This window comes from Moschus berezovskii, chromosome 19 (genome assembly GCF_049115385.1).
Source record: "Moschus berezovskii isolate FMDL1 chromosome 19, NW_MosBer_1.0, whole genome shotgun sequence".
Classification (NCBI taxonomy): domain Eukaryota; kingdom Metazoa; phylum Chordata; class Mammalia; order Artiodactyla; family Moschidae; genus Moschus; species Moschus berezovskii.
Genome location: NC_142478.1, coordinates 70,447,278 through 70,461,601, shown reverse-complemented (window position 1 = coordinate 70,461,601; position 14,324 = coordinate 70,447,278).

The following is a 14,324-nucleotide window of genomic DNA, read 5'->3' as shown; positions in this document are numbered from 1 at the left end:
TCCCTGGTAGCTCAGCTGGTAAAGAATCCACCTGCAATGCAGGAGACCCTGGTTCGATTCCCGGGTATCCGATGGAGAAGGGATATACTACCCACCCAGGTATTCTTGGGCTTCCCTGGTAACTCAACTGGTAAAGAATCTGCTTGCAATGAGGGAGACCTGAGTTTGATCCCTTGTGTTGGGAAGATCCCCTGAAGAAGGGAGAGGCTACCCACTCCAGTATTCTGGCCTGGAGAATATCATGGACTGTATAGTCCATGGGGTCGCAAAGAGTCAGACATGAGTGAATGACTTTCACTTTCACTTTTCATCTCCTCCTTGACCCCCGATGGCTGCTCCTGGGAGTCGGAGCCAAGGGGTCCAGCTGGGCATTGGCAAGTGAAGGGCCCCACGGGTGGGGAGGAGGGCACCTCTTGGCATCAGCCCCTGCTTCCTGTCTGCCCGCAGCTCATACTCACAAGCACGAGTTGCTATGAGAAAGGATCTGGGTGACTCTTTCCTCTTGGCATTAATAATACTGTTAATTAAGCGGCCAAGAGAAGAACACGGCTGGCGCCAATGAGAGGACAATGGTCTGCAAAGGGAGCAGAGAGACACATCAACAGCTTTCCATGCAGGGCTTTCAAAAGAGCAGCTGTGGGGAGAGGGCGACGGAAAACAGCAGGGACGTCGCCAGAGTGGCGAACGTGGCGCGGACAGGCAGTGCTGCGAGGGACCCATGCCAGCTTCCCAGCTGTGCTCTTCCCTGGCACCCCGACCTGCCCAGCCAGACAAGGGCTTCTCTGGAACTTCTGGAGAGGCTGGGTAAAGCAGGCAGCCAGAGGATACCAGCTGGTCCACATGGACTCCTCACTGGACCTTCTTTAGCTGCCATTTCCTCATCTGCAAAACAGGTTTAGCTAAATCTCATCTCTTCTTCCATGCCGACGTTGATTGGAGGTGGCTGCCTGGGCTGTTGATTTAAGAATTTAGAGACTGAATCGGGGATCCATGGCTTAGCATGCTGGAATTGATTTGTGATGTCTGCCACGGACATGGGATTGGCAGTTGGGGGCCTGAGTGCTAACCATGAATTGGATCTCCAGTGCCCATTCATTCATTCAATAAGTAGTTTTAAAAAAGTACTCCCTTTTCTGTGCTAGGTTCTCCAGGGGGAAGTTTGTTCTTTTTCTCTGGGCTATGGTGATAAAGTGAAAAGAACTTTCTTTAAGTAGGAAGAGTTAAGAAAGAGGATACATACTCTTGTCACTCCACATGCCTCTCTCTCTCTTTTATAAAAATATTTTATTTATTCAGCTCTACCAGCTCTTTGTTGCGGTATGTGAAATCTTTAGTTGTGGTATGTGGGACCTAGTTCCCTGACCAGGGATTGAACCCTGGCCCCCTGCCTTGGGAGTGGGAGTCTTAGCCATTGGACCACCAAAGAAGTCCATCCATACATCTCTAATTTGAAGCACTCTTCACACTCCACAAACATTGTCTCTCCCAGGACTCTGTGAGCTCCTAGTTGGGCCCCACACTCACTTGCACGCTTCTTTCACACACATTCCCACACTCAGCCTATTCTATGCACCTACACGCACCCACACTCACAGGGACACCTAGCCTTCCGACACAGGCACACATACTCATGCCTTCAAAGATCCCTCCAGTCCCGCCCCTGCCTGTGCTTGCACACATGCACCTGGAGTCACGTATCCTGCACACATACAGGCACGCACCCCATGCTCACACACAGTGGCACACACAGGAGTCAGGACATTTGCTCCTCTCGGGTGACATGGTCTCATGACCTCCTGCTTTCTAGGTCTGAGTGCCTGGCTCTGGCCCACTTGAGCTTGCTGGTGCCACACCCCAAAGGCAGGCTGGTGAGTCTGCTTTTTAAAAAATTTTTTTTTAAATTTAAGTATATTTCAGGTATACAGCAAAGTTTTTGTTCAGTCGCTCAGCGACCCCATGGATCACAGCATACCAGGCTTCCCTGTCCTTTACCATCTCTTGGAATTTGCTCAAACTCATGTCCATTGAGTCGGTGATGCCATCCAACCATCTCATCCTCTGTCGTCCCCTTCTCCTCCTGCCCTCAATCTTTCCCAGCATCAGGGTCTTTTCCAATGAATCAGCTCTTTACATCAGGTGGCCAAAGTGTTGGAGCTTCAGGGTCAACATCAGTCCTCCCAATGAATATTCAGGGTTGATTTCCTTTAGGATGGACTGGTTTGATCGCCTTACTGTCCAAAGGACTCTCCAGAGTCTTCTCCAGCACCACAGTTCAAAAGAATCAATTCTTTAGCACTCATCCTTTTTTATTGTACAGCTCTCATGTCTATACATGACTGCAGGAAAAACCATACAGCAAAGTAAGTTGGTTCTTTTAAATTTTATTTTTTGGCCAAGCTGCACAGCATGTGGGATCCTAGTTCCCTGGCCAGGGACTGAAGCCACACCCCCTGCAGTGGAAGCATGGAGTCTTAACCACTGGACCGCCAGGGAAGTGTCTGGTGGGTCTGCTCGAAGCCTTGCTTGGAGCCCCCAGGAGCCCTGATGCTGTGGTGCCTCCATAACTAGCAACACAGGGTGGATCCGTCAGCCTCCGTGCACAACAGCCGCGGAAAACATAATTAATGGAGTTTGGGGTCCGTTCATTGCACCGGTGAGGAATTCCAAACAACCTAACTGGGAACTTGGCTTCTGAGTGTATCTTCACCTCGGCAGAGTGCCAGAGACTGAAACTAGCTGCGGAGGGTGATTGAAACGGGTCAGTTCAGTTCAGTCGCTCAGTCGTGTCCGACTCTCTGCGACCCCATGAATCACAGCACGCCAGGTCCCCCTGTCCATCACCAGCTCCCGGAGTTTACTCAGACTCGTGTCCATCTAGTCGGTGATGCTATCCAGCCACCTCAGGGTCAGCAGCCAGCAAGCTGGGCTCAGGCTATGTTACCATTATCGCTGTTGCTATTATTTACCTTTGTCATCAATCTAATCAGTGCCCCCAGTCAGCGACTTTTATGTTTATCTCCCTTGTGGAATAGGATTTCATTTGTCCTAAGCTTTTTAAAAGCTCAGGTCGGAGGAAATAAAAATCAACGTGGTGGTCTTCATGGCACTGAGAAAGGTGATCACCAAAAATGTTTTGAGCTTCTTAACCTCTGACACATGACTCTCTCTCTAAAAAAAAGAATAAAGAAGGAAAAATTGCAACGCTGGTTTTGTAGTCACCTCATGCATAATCAAACCAGTCAATCCTAAAGGAAATCAGTCCTGAATATTCATTGGAAGGACTGATGCTGAAGTTGAAGCTCCAATACTTTGGCCACCTGATGCGAAGAACTGACTCATTGGAAGAGACCCTGATGCTGTGAAAGATTGAAGGCAGGAGGAGAAGGGTTCGACAAAGGATGAGATGGTTGGATGGCATCACTGACTCAATGGACATGAGTTTGAGCAAGCTCCAGGAGTCGGTGATGGACAGGGAAGCCTGGTGTGCTGCAGTCCATGGGGTCACAAAAAGTCAGACACGTCTGAGCAACTGAACTGAACTGAACTGAACAGAACAAGCATGTATGAGTTCCTGCATCTCTAACCTTCTCTGAGCTGCTGCTGCTCCATGCATCCCCCTCGGTGCTACCAGGCCACTGGGCACCTAGGATGGGCATGGGGCCCACCAGGGCTCACCTAGCCGGGCAGCGCCAGGAGGAGATCCAGGCCTCAGTCCCCAGCTCCAGAAGCTGCCACAATCCTGGGGGCCTGGTGGCTCCCTCGAGGGCCCCGTTCTCTGCCATCCCCTGCTTTACAGGCTCTGTGAGGGCAGCTCTGGCATTGAGGGGCATCAGTGGGTAGGTTTAATGTGCCTGGGTGATTCTCAGAGCTCTCATGCTGGTTGCTATAATTTCCTTGCTAAATTATGGCCATAAATTTCCTCAAAGAGATGGGTCCCCAGGCAGGTTGGGTGGGTTGATGCTGGTATCACTGAACTGAGTTCAGTCTTCTGTCCTAATTAAACGGTAACTCGGGCCTAAGAGCTGAGCCCTCCTGCCCCCGGAGCCCCGTAGGCCTAGGCATGAAGGTGGCGGGATGGGCAGCTTGTGATGGGCAGAGGGGGGAGGCTCTGGTGTGTGTGTGTGTGTGTGTGTGTGTGTGTGTATTGGAGGGAACCAGGAGGCTCCATTCTGAGCGTCAATTCTGATCCCACCTGCAGTGAATTGAATGGCGGGTCCCCAAAGGTGTCCTTGGAACCAGTGCTCAGCACTATTTGGAAAAAGAGTCTGTGTAGATGTAATTAGGTTAAGCGTCTCCAGATGAGACCAGCTTGGATTAAGGTGGTCCCTAAATCCAATGACAAGTGTCCTCAGAAGCGGGAGAAGTGACAGAGAGGAGGAGGCCACGGGAAGATGGAAGCAGAGATCAGGGTGTTGCAGCCATGAACCAAGGAGCCCCGGAGCCCCCAGAAACTGCAGGAGACGAGAGAGAGATTCCCCCTAGAGCTTGCAGCCCTGCTGATGCCATGATTTTAGACTTCTGGCTTCCAGAAGAGTGAGAGAATGAGGCCTGTTGTTTTAAGCCATGCGACCCTGATAGATGGCAGCGTGACTTCGGGCAAGTCCCTTAGCCTTTCTGAGCCTAGTTTCCTCCTCTGGCTGGTAGGGTTCATGTCATGCCCTTTTCCCAGGACAGGAGTAGGGCATGGTTCAAGCCTGTGATTGGCAGCTGGGATGCTTCTAGGATATGGCCATGGGAAAGGGCCTGTGAGGTGGGGTCACTGGGCTTGGGGGGCACCAACCACAGCCGCGCTTGGGGAGGGCTTCTGTAAACTGTGACTCAAACACGTGCTTATGACTAGCTGTCCACAGAGTGTCCCCATTTGCCCTGAACAGAGCCCCTGGGCTGGGGTCTCCCCTATATCCACACTCACCTTCCACTCACAAGTCTCCCTAGTTCCAGTTCTGCCAACACCCACATTTATTCAGTGCTTTGCTTTATGTCAACTCATTCTTTCCACTCCAAGGAGTGTATTTACAAAGGACATTTTATACGGCTGCGGTGAATGGGAAGTGCGTTCCACTTGCCCCAAATAGAAGGCGCCCTTCAACCAAAATGCAATGAAAACAGCAGAGTGATTCTCTGAGAATTCCAGCCAGGCGTTGCAGTCCACAGAAGGTTCTGAGCCCTGCTGGATTTTTGTTAAAAAGAGGGTAGCCAATGGGGAGGCGTTAAAGACACACCGACACCAAACCGAGACTCTCTTCTTAGAAATCGGGCAAGTGATCAGAAAGGAGGCAATGTTTTCATTAATTCTGGGTCCACACATACTCCTGAAATTATCTCTCAGGGCTCCCCTCTCCCTGCCATACCGTGGGAAAGCATGCTCTCCTCCAACCCCCTCCCCTGTTTCTTCTCCTGGAAGACTGAGGGCAGGTGGTGGGACAGACTTAGTTGAGATCAGAGTTAATAGAAAAATTACCACTAGAATCTGGGTCTTTTAATTCCCAATCCAAAGCTCTTGTTGTTGTTCAGCTGCTCAGTCATGTCCGACTCTTTGTGACCCCATGGACTGCAGCACGCCAGGCTTTCCAGTCCTTCACTATTTCCCAGAGCTTGCTCAAACTCATGTGCATTGAATTGGTGATGCCATCCAACCATCTTGTCCTCTGTCGTCCCCTTCTCCGCCTGCCTTCAGTCTTTCCCAGCATCAAGGTCTTTTCCAATGAGTCAGCTTTTCGCATCAGGTGGCCAGAGTATTGGACCTTCAGCTTCAGCATCAGTCCTTCCAATGAATATTCAGGGTGGATTTCCTTTAGGATTTATTGGTTTCATTTCCTTGTTGTCCAAGGGACTCTCCAGAGTCTTCTCCAGCACCACAGTTCGAAGGCATCAGTTCTCTGGCGCTCAGCCTTTTTCATTGTCCAGCTCTCACATCCATACATTGACTACTGGAAAAACCATAGCTTTGACTATACAGACCTTTGTTGGCAAAGTAATGTCTCTGCTTTTTAATACTCTGTGTTGGTTATAGCCTTTGTTCTAGATTTCCTTGCTCTATGCTAAGGAGGCCTTTAGGCAATAGGTTCTTTTATCACAGATGGGAGAGACCAGTGGTGGGATTTAAGCACTGAGTGGTGGACAAGTCATAATTCTGTGCCTTACAACTGGGTCGGCTCCGATGATCACCCTATAGGAGTGCAGACTGGTGTGCTTGGGACTGGGCCTGTGCCTTCACCTCTTGGAGCCTTAGTTTGTCTACCTATGAAATGGGCAGAGTCACCCCATCTGGGGAGGATTATTGAGAAGCTCAGCAGTGACAAACGGGAAGAGAGCCTCTCCAACAGTGTGGTTCACAGAACTCAAAGCCACCTGGGTGGTGGCCTGAGCCTGGGTCCGGGCTTTCTGTGTCAGCAAGCATGGTTTACCAGTGAGCCATACTGGTTTGGTGGATTTGCAAATCTCTGCGGTTTTAGCCCAGAGGTAGGAAGCCCCTGCCGGTCCAGGTGGGCTCAAGGGGCTGGGTCCCAAGATATGGGCAGTGATTGTAACCAAGATACCCCGGAGGATTTTGTGGCTGCAGGAGAAGCAGCTCTGGGCACAGACAGGGCAGCTCCAGCATCTCTGCTCTGCTCCAGACTCTCTGGGATCCTGGGCCTGTCATTCCTCCTCTTGGGCCTTGCTTTGCTCATCTGTGAAATGGGGATGATCCATCACCAGACATCCAGATTCTCCCTCAGTCACTCGTTCAGGCAACACTGAGTGGATCCCTCCTCCTTGTGGGGTCAAGCTCTGAAACAGACAGAGAATAACAACCCTACACCCAAATCCTCACCTTAAGGGACAGGAGTGAGAAATGCCAGGAGCCCTGAGGTGGATGGTGACCTGATGGGGGTGGGGGAGATCTAAGAGATCTTGGGTCTGGTATCCGGGGACCCCAGGCAGGTCAGTGCTGAACTGGTGGCAAGCTTAGGAGTCATTCTAAATCCTCCTTTGTGGGGAGGGGAACAGACAACTGATTTTGAGGAGTTGAGGGTGAACTCCGATGACTCCAGCCTGCACCCTGCAAACCATACCCTGGAGTTCTTACTGTCATATGAACGATATCTGACCGCTCCAATTTCTGTAAAATGGGAAGAACCTGTGAACGCTGTCTCTCATTACAGACCTGAACCACGGTGGGTTGGGAAAGCAACTGGGGATTCCAGACAGGCCCCAACTCCTCCCCACCCCCAGGCCCACCTGGGAACCACTCCAACCGTGAAACCCCTCTTAGGCGATGTACAGGGTTCAACCACAGAGGTTCTCCAGGGGAGAAGATGGTGCCACTTGAAATATACTGTCAGACCCTCCATCTGCACCAAGGAGAAAGTGTACTCTTGTGTCATTGCAGGGGGAGAAAATCTCCACTGCGTCACCGGCTCCTCTCTAGCATCCACTGAGCCCTTCTCCCCTTACATAAAAGACAGAGGCAGACCCCCCGGTTGGGCATGCGCGGCAGGCAGCAGGACTTGTTGTCTGGGATTCAGCGACATCCTTTTGTTTCTTTGGATTTGTCTTGACTTCCTCTTCAGGGTCTGTTATTCTGCGTTTCCAGTTTTCTCTAATGCTGATATAAAGTTTTCTTGAAAAATAAGTTTATTTAAGGAAATCGATTTGAAGGAAACATAATGTTCAGACTCTGTTCCTTTGGGCGCTCTGGGAATGAAGCAGGACTTGGGAAGATGGGACTGGAGTTTGGGGGAGGCTTGTCCCAGACAGCGGAGCCCCGGCAGGTCTGGGAGCAAGGGGAGGTGCGGCTCATGACTGTCTCCCTGGAGATGGCAGGGACCTGGAGTCAGGCCCAGGTCTATCTGGAGCCCACGAGGCCCCAGGCTCCGAACTTTGACGGTGATGGAGAAATATAGAGAGACAATAAGGCAGTGAACCGTGGCGGAGGGTTTATGGGTCGGCCATGCTCGAATGGTCGAAAGTTAGGGAAAATGTATTTATTACAACACTTTTCATGGGCAAGTTATCATTTTGTCAAACTTTATTAGAGGGACTAATTAATGGGTTGTAAAGAGTACTAGTGCGTGGCCAGAGAAAGAGCTGGTCCCGGGGACATCGGCAGCACCAGGATTTATGACCCTTTGGTTCCCCATTTATTAATGCAGGGAAGGTGCATAGAGCGGGTTATATATGGGCTCTTGCAGAACTGCTCCCCTCCCGGGAGGCTGGGAGGGGGTGCCGGCAAGGGTCCTCCAGCCACTGCCCTCTGAGAAGGTGGAGAGCCAGGTGGAGTGGGGCGGGGGCTTGGACCAGGAGGGGGACACCTGGCCGTGTTACCTTGGCTGACATTTTCCTCTCTGAGCCTCAATTTTCCTCATCGACACTCCTCAGGGTACATGGGAGGAACTGAGAAAAGGTCCTGAGGAGGAACAGGCCTTGTAAACTATGGTGCGCTTTGCAGTGTGAGACCCAGCAGCTGAAGGATGGTGTGGTCACATCGTGGAGGGCCAGGCAGAACTTGAGAGTGACCTTGATGGAGCCCCTGTCTGTGGCAGGGGCGAGGCAAAGCCTTCTCTCGCCCTGCTCACGCTAACCCATGCTCCTCCCCCAGACTCTTGCAAGGTGGCTCCTCATTTCTGAGCTCTCAGCTCAGGGACCTCCTCCTCCAGGCAGCCTTCCCTGACTTCCCCACAGGCTGTGGTCTCTACGTGGTACCCTCTTCCCTTCTCCCATGCCTCACGCAATCTTCACTTATTAATATTTAGCGATTGGTTTGCTTAGCGATTGTCTGCCTCCTCCATGAGATGATAGAGCAGGGACTGTGTCCAACTTCTGCCCAGCTCTGTCCTAATGATCAGTGGATGTGCCCCGAGGGGCTGAGGGGGGACATGTGGGTATAAAGTCTGGGAGGTGAGATGATAATGGGTACATGCAAAGAAGGGATGAAAGGACCCTCCCTGGGCACGGTGACCATAGCAGGTATCCAATAAATGCAGGTCACGGGGTGGGAGGATGGAGCTGGGCCTCGTCCTGACCCTCCCCAGCCAGCAGCTGAGTGAAGGGGCTCAGTCTTCTGGCCCATGTTCTCTCTGTTTGTGAGGGACAGGGGTGGCCCGGCTGGGTCCTGAGAGGAGGAGCCCTTGGACCCCCCGAACCCCACTCCCTGGTGGAGACAGACGACCCCCAGGCTCCTTGGGTAAGAACCCATGCCTTCATTTGCCGTTTCTCTCGGGCCTCCTTGCTGTACACACGAAACCACAGTGCGACCCTGGGGGAGGGGAGGGCGTCCCCTGGCTGAAAACACCACCAACAGAAGCTGCCAAGCTGAGGAAGCCGGGAGGACGGGGACATTCAACAGACACAGGGCCACGTCCTGACCACTGCCCCCCCCCACCCCCACCGCCCCGAGGCTGTGAAACCTGGGACCCATCCCTGGACACCCAGCCTCACTTCCCCATCTGTAGAGTGGGGATGCTCAGGGCACACACCACGTCGGGCTGGTGTGGGCGTTCGAGATGACGTTTGGGAAACTTGTGGCACCCTCGGGAGCCCGGCCCAGTTCTGTCTCCCTGTGCCCTGGCTAAGGGCAGAAGGCAGGAGCCTCGGTGACTCTTGGGCTCAGCTTTCACTGGTGCCCAGCCTCGTGACGTCTGTGAGGACAGCTGGCCCTGGACTGGGGACGGGTTCTCCTTTCGGTCTCTTGACCGGTGTGGTATGAGGTCGGCGAGTGTTGACCTGGCAGGGACGGGCTCGGTCGGGTCACGGGGAGGAGAGAAGGGGAGGAGGTGACTGAGCATTACGCAGTCTGCACTGTGCTTGCTGCCTCTTATTCCAGCAGGAGTCTAATGCACCCTCACCTCCACCCTCACCCCCTGCCAGGTGGGGGCGGGCCCTGCTCCGGCTGGGGTGAGGTGCAGCTTCTCTTTCCCTGTTCATCTTCCTTGAGGGGCTCCACATGCCATGTTTGTTTCCTCCTCCCCGTGGTGCTGGGAGGTTGGTGTGATGATCCTATTCTCCAACTGAGGAAGCCGAGACTCAGGACTTTAAGGTGTGTGGTTCCAAAGGAGTTCCGCGTACTGACCGTGACTGACCACGAGGGTGTCACACACAGTCCCCACCCTTGAGAACCTCCCAGGCCAGAGAGGGAGATGGAGCCAGAATGACAGACCAGAATCAGAGACAGACGCTCAGGACAGAGGGACTTCCTGGAGGAAGGGACATTTTAGCTGGGTATTGAGCATAAATTTTCTAGGGTCAGAAAGAGAGGAATGATATTCCAGGCAGAGGGACCAGCATGTGCAAAGGTGCAGGGGATAAAGAGGAACCACTGACTGGTCTGGAGAGGCTGGAATCCAGGAGGGAAGTTGGGATGCGAAAGTGGAGGCAGGCAAGCTCAGCAGGTGCAGTCATGGAAAGCCTTGGAGGGCTGGCTAAGGACCTCTGCTAAGAGGAGAGATCTTCCTGGGGGCCCATCATCAGGAGTTGGTGACCCCACCCGGTGGCTCAGTCCTACCCACAGAGGTCAGCAAGCCTGATCTGTACTAGCAGGTGTTGGTGGCAGAGGGCACGTTTAATCCATTTAGGAGAGCAAACTCCCTGAGGGATTTTGGCACTTCCCATATTTGCATGCAGAGGGAGGTTGTAGCTGGAACTTGGGCTCCATTAAAGCAGCCCCCAAGGACCAATTAGGAGGCTTTTGGCAGTGTGAGTGCTTTCTGCTTTCTGGAGGATGCTCCGCTTTATCTAAAAGGCTGATTTACTCAGTTGGCCACCAGACAAACATTTATCCAGGATGCCGGGCCCTATGCCAGACTCCAGGGACACAAGGTAAAGGAGAGGAATACAGCCCTGCCTCCATGGGGCTGACATTTCCAGCAGGAAGACACGGGATTACAGCTGTGTTAGGCACTGATTGGAGCAGAGGGAGTGGAGGTGGGGAGAAGGGGACAGTAGGTATGATGTGGGACTGGCCAATGGGGACCAGGTCACCCAGGAACTTGTGGTTTATTCTGAGCAAGAGGGCAACTGATGGAGCAGTTCAAGCAGGGGGGTAATCTGATTTGCATCTTGGGAAGATCTCTCAGGCTGCTTTAGGATGGGCCAGTTGGGTCAGCAGAAGAGCCAGCGGAACTGTGTTCAGAGCAAGGTCTGAGTTGATTTCTGGACAGAGGAGGGATTGGGGATGGAGGACAAGGTGGCGGGGCTTGAGGAATATTTAAGTGGAAATAAGGAACTTGGTGATAGATTGATGCCAGCAGAGGAATTAAAGTGGGGCCTCCCTTCTGTTGGAGGCAATTTTAGGGCACGGACCCTAACTATGCATTTTAGATAAAGTAGCTGATCACTTATATGAAGACATCATTGGCACGTAGGAAGGTTCTATGAAGTCCTGTTCTATGAAGCATTACTAAAGCCAGTGGCACGTAGGAAGGTTCTATGAAGTCCTGTTCTATGAAGCATTACTAAAGCCAGTGGCCACAGCCGTAGTTAGCAAAAGTAAAGTTGGGAAGCGGTCCTGGAGTGGGGGCTGGGGCCACAAAAAGCTATCTTCTCCTGCTTCCTTTTTCCCCATCATTCTCTTGAATCCCTTCCCTTCTTTCTTTTCAACTTAAATATCTCTTACTTTAAAATGGGAAGAAGAAAGCAGCATTAACTCATTTTAACAAACTCAACCTGCCTCAACTCATGTGTTAAGTGAAACACCCCAGCTTGGCTCCGCTTTATCCTTCCACTTACCACTCTTCAAAGGCACCCACTGCCATCAGTTCTTCCTGTGTCTTGCCAGGCAGTTTTGTGGTGGTTTGCTCTCTCATATGTTTTACTATTTGGGATTGCGAGCTCATCTTTGGTGTGGCTGCAACTGTGGGAATCCTGGGTGCCATGGCTGACGATGTGTCTGGTACTCTCGGGGCAGGGGGCTTAGCATTTGATTCTGCCTGCCACAATACTGTCATCCCCAATCTGTGGATGAAAATAGTTCCTATATCATAGAATTCTTGAAAGGATTAGATGAAGCAATAAATGTGATATATTAAGCCCTCAGTCACTGCTGGGAATGACAACAAATGTCCTTTTGTTTTTACCCAACTGGGAGCATGTGAATTTTATTGTTCTGCATCTTACTTTTCCTGCAAATTGTTGCACATCACTCCAAAGCACTCCAGGTCATTCTTTTTAATAACTGCATAGTACTCCATTGCATGAATGAACCAAAGTTTATTTAACCCATGCCCCATCAGTAGGAATTTTAGATGTCTTCAGTTTTTCTCTATGACCAGCAGCCATGGAAAGTCCATCTTCACCATTCACTCATTCCAGTTTACTTCTAGATCAAGTCCAGGAAGTTATATTGTTGGGGGAAAGGAAAGTCTCTTTCAGTGACAATTTCCCTCCATCTTCACTTCTTTACTCTCTTCCCTGACCACGATTCAGGAGATACAATGCTGAGGGGAAATGCACAAGGAAGAACCCGAAAGTTGCATGCATGAACGTTTCCCCTTATCATCTGTCTTATTTTCCTACAGTGAAAGATATCTTCATTAGACAGTAATTAAGAATGTTTTGGACAGCATGAAGCACTAACAGCCTCCCAGGTGCTTAATAAGTGCCAAGGCTGCCAAGAGAAAAATTTATTTAGCGTCGTAACAGGCTTTGTGGTTGCCAAGTTTGCCTTCAGCCGTGGCACCGTAAAGCTGGTGAATGGAAATAGGGTCAGGGCTTATATGTCTGCTGGAGAGGGCAACCGAGACAGCAGTGCGGGAAAGGTAAGTACACTACGTTGGGAGCCAGACCACTCTGGGCTCTAAGTCAGTCACTGCTTACTAGTTCTGTAACCATGGTCAAGTTATGGCCCTCCTGTGAGCCCTGGTGTCCTCACTTGTAAATCAGGGCTTGTAATAGCTACCTTATTGGGTTGTCTGGCAGGCAGGCATGGAGTGTAGCAAGTAATAAGGTAAACTCTGGGTTCTAATGCAGATACTTCCATTTATTAGCTGATGACCCTGGCAGGCTTCTGAATGCTTTTGAGTGTCAGTTTCCTCATCAATAATTGGGAATATTAGTAATAATAATCCTGTGAGTCACCTTATAGAACTGTGGTTAAGACAAAGAAGAAAATAGGTGCAAAAAACTTCACCCAGATTGCCCCAGATTTGGCACAAATTAAATGCTCAAAATATTAGAAACTTGTATTACTGGTGTTAGAAGTTTGCTGAGTACTATATACAACTGAAAAATATATATACTGTGTATATGTAATAGTTAAGGCAATGCTAGCTGCATGGATATAGTTGATGCTTCTGTGTTTTAACACAGTAAAAGTTGATTTCTCACTAATGTCACAGCCTGCTGCTGGCATTCCTGGTTGGGTGGCCCTTCTCCATGCAGTGATTCAGGAACCCGGGTTCTTTCTATCTGTGGCTCTATTATCTTCAACATGTGGCTTGGGGTCCACCCCATTCAGTTAGCAGCTGGGGAAGAAAGGATGGGGAGACACACCCACCTGTTAACTACATCAGTCCTGAAGTGATACACGCCACTTCCTCTAACAGTCTATTGGCCAGATCTAGTCACATGACCCTAACTAGAGGCAAAAAGGGTTGGGAAATGTAGTCCCAGCCTGATCCGCTACTTCCCAGCAATGACTGTGTGATATGGAAAGAGAGCAAATCTCCTTGGTGGTCACCTCAACTTAGCCCCGCACTCTCATTTCCAGAGGGTGACCTGCACATGGTCTGAGAGAGGAACAGTCATGCCAAAGTTATCCAGTGGGGCTGGTACTGGGGCTGTTTAGGGATGTGTCTCCCCTCCTTGACATGGGGTGATGTTAGAACTGAAATCACCATCATCTCCTAGACAGACAGTAAAGAGAGCTTTGATTCCTGCAGGAATCAGCCTGCAGGACACAGAGCACCCTTGTGATCACAATCACCCCCCTAAACAGCCCATACAGAATCTTTTTATTAGTACTATCACCTCTGTCACAGATGAGAAAGTTGGGGCACACACATGGCCATGTGCCTTGCCCAAGGTATCACGGTGGGGCAGGAGAAGACTCAGGACTTGAACTCAGATCTTGAGGTGAACACGGCCATCCTGGAGGCCAGGGTCACGCAGAGGGTCCCACTCTCGGGGCTGGGGAAAGGGACCCTCCACCTCCCCGCTCCTGCCAGCAGATTTCAGACACCAAGGCATGATGGACGACGTCTGGTTCCTACGACACTGAACAAACAAACCAGCAGAAGAACAAAGAAAAAAGATTGTTCATTCCGGAACCTCTAGTTTGTTCTTTGAGCAGGTTAAACATGCCCCTGCGACCTCACTGACCCTTTTCATCGGCTCTGTAAACCCTTGGG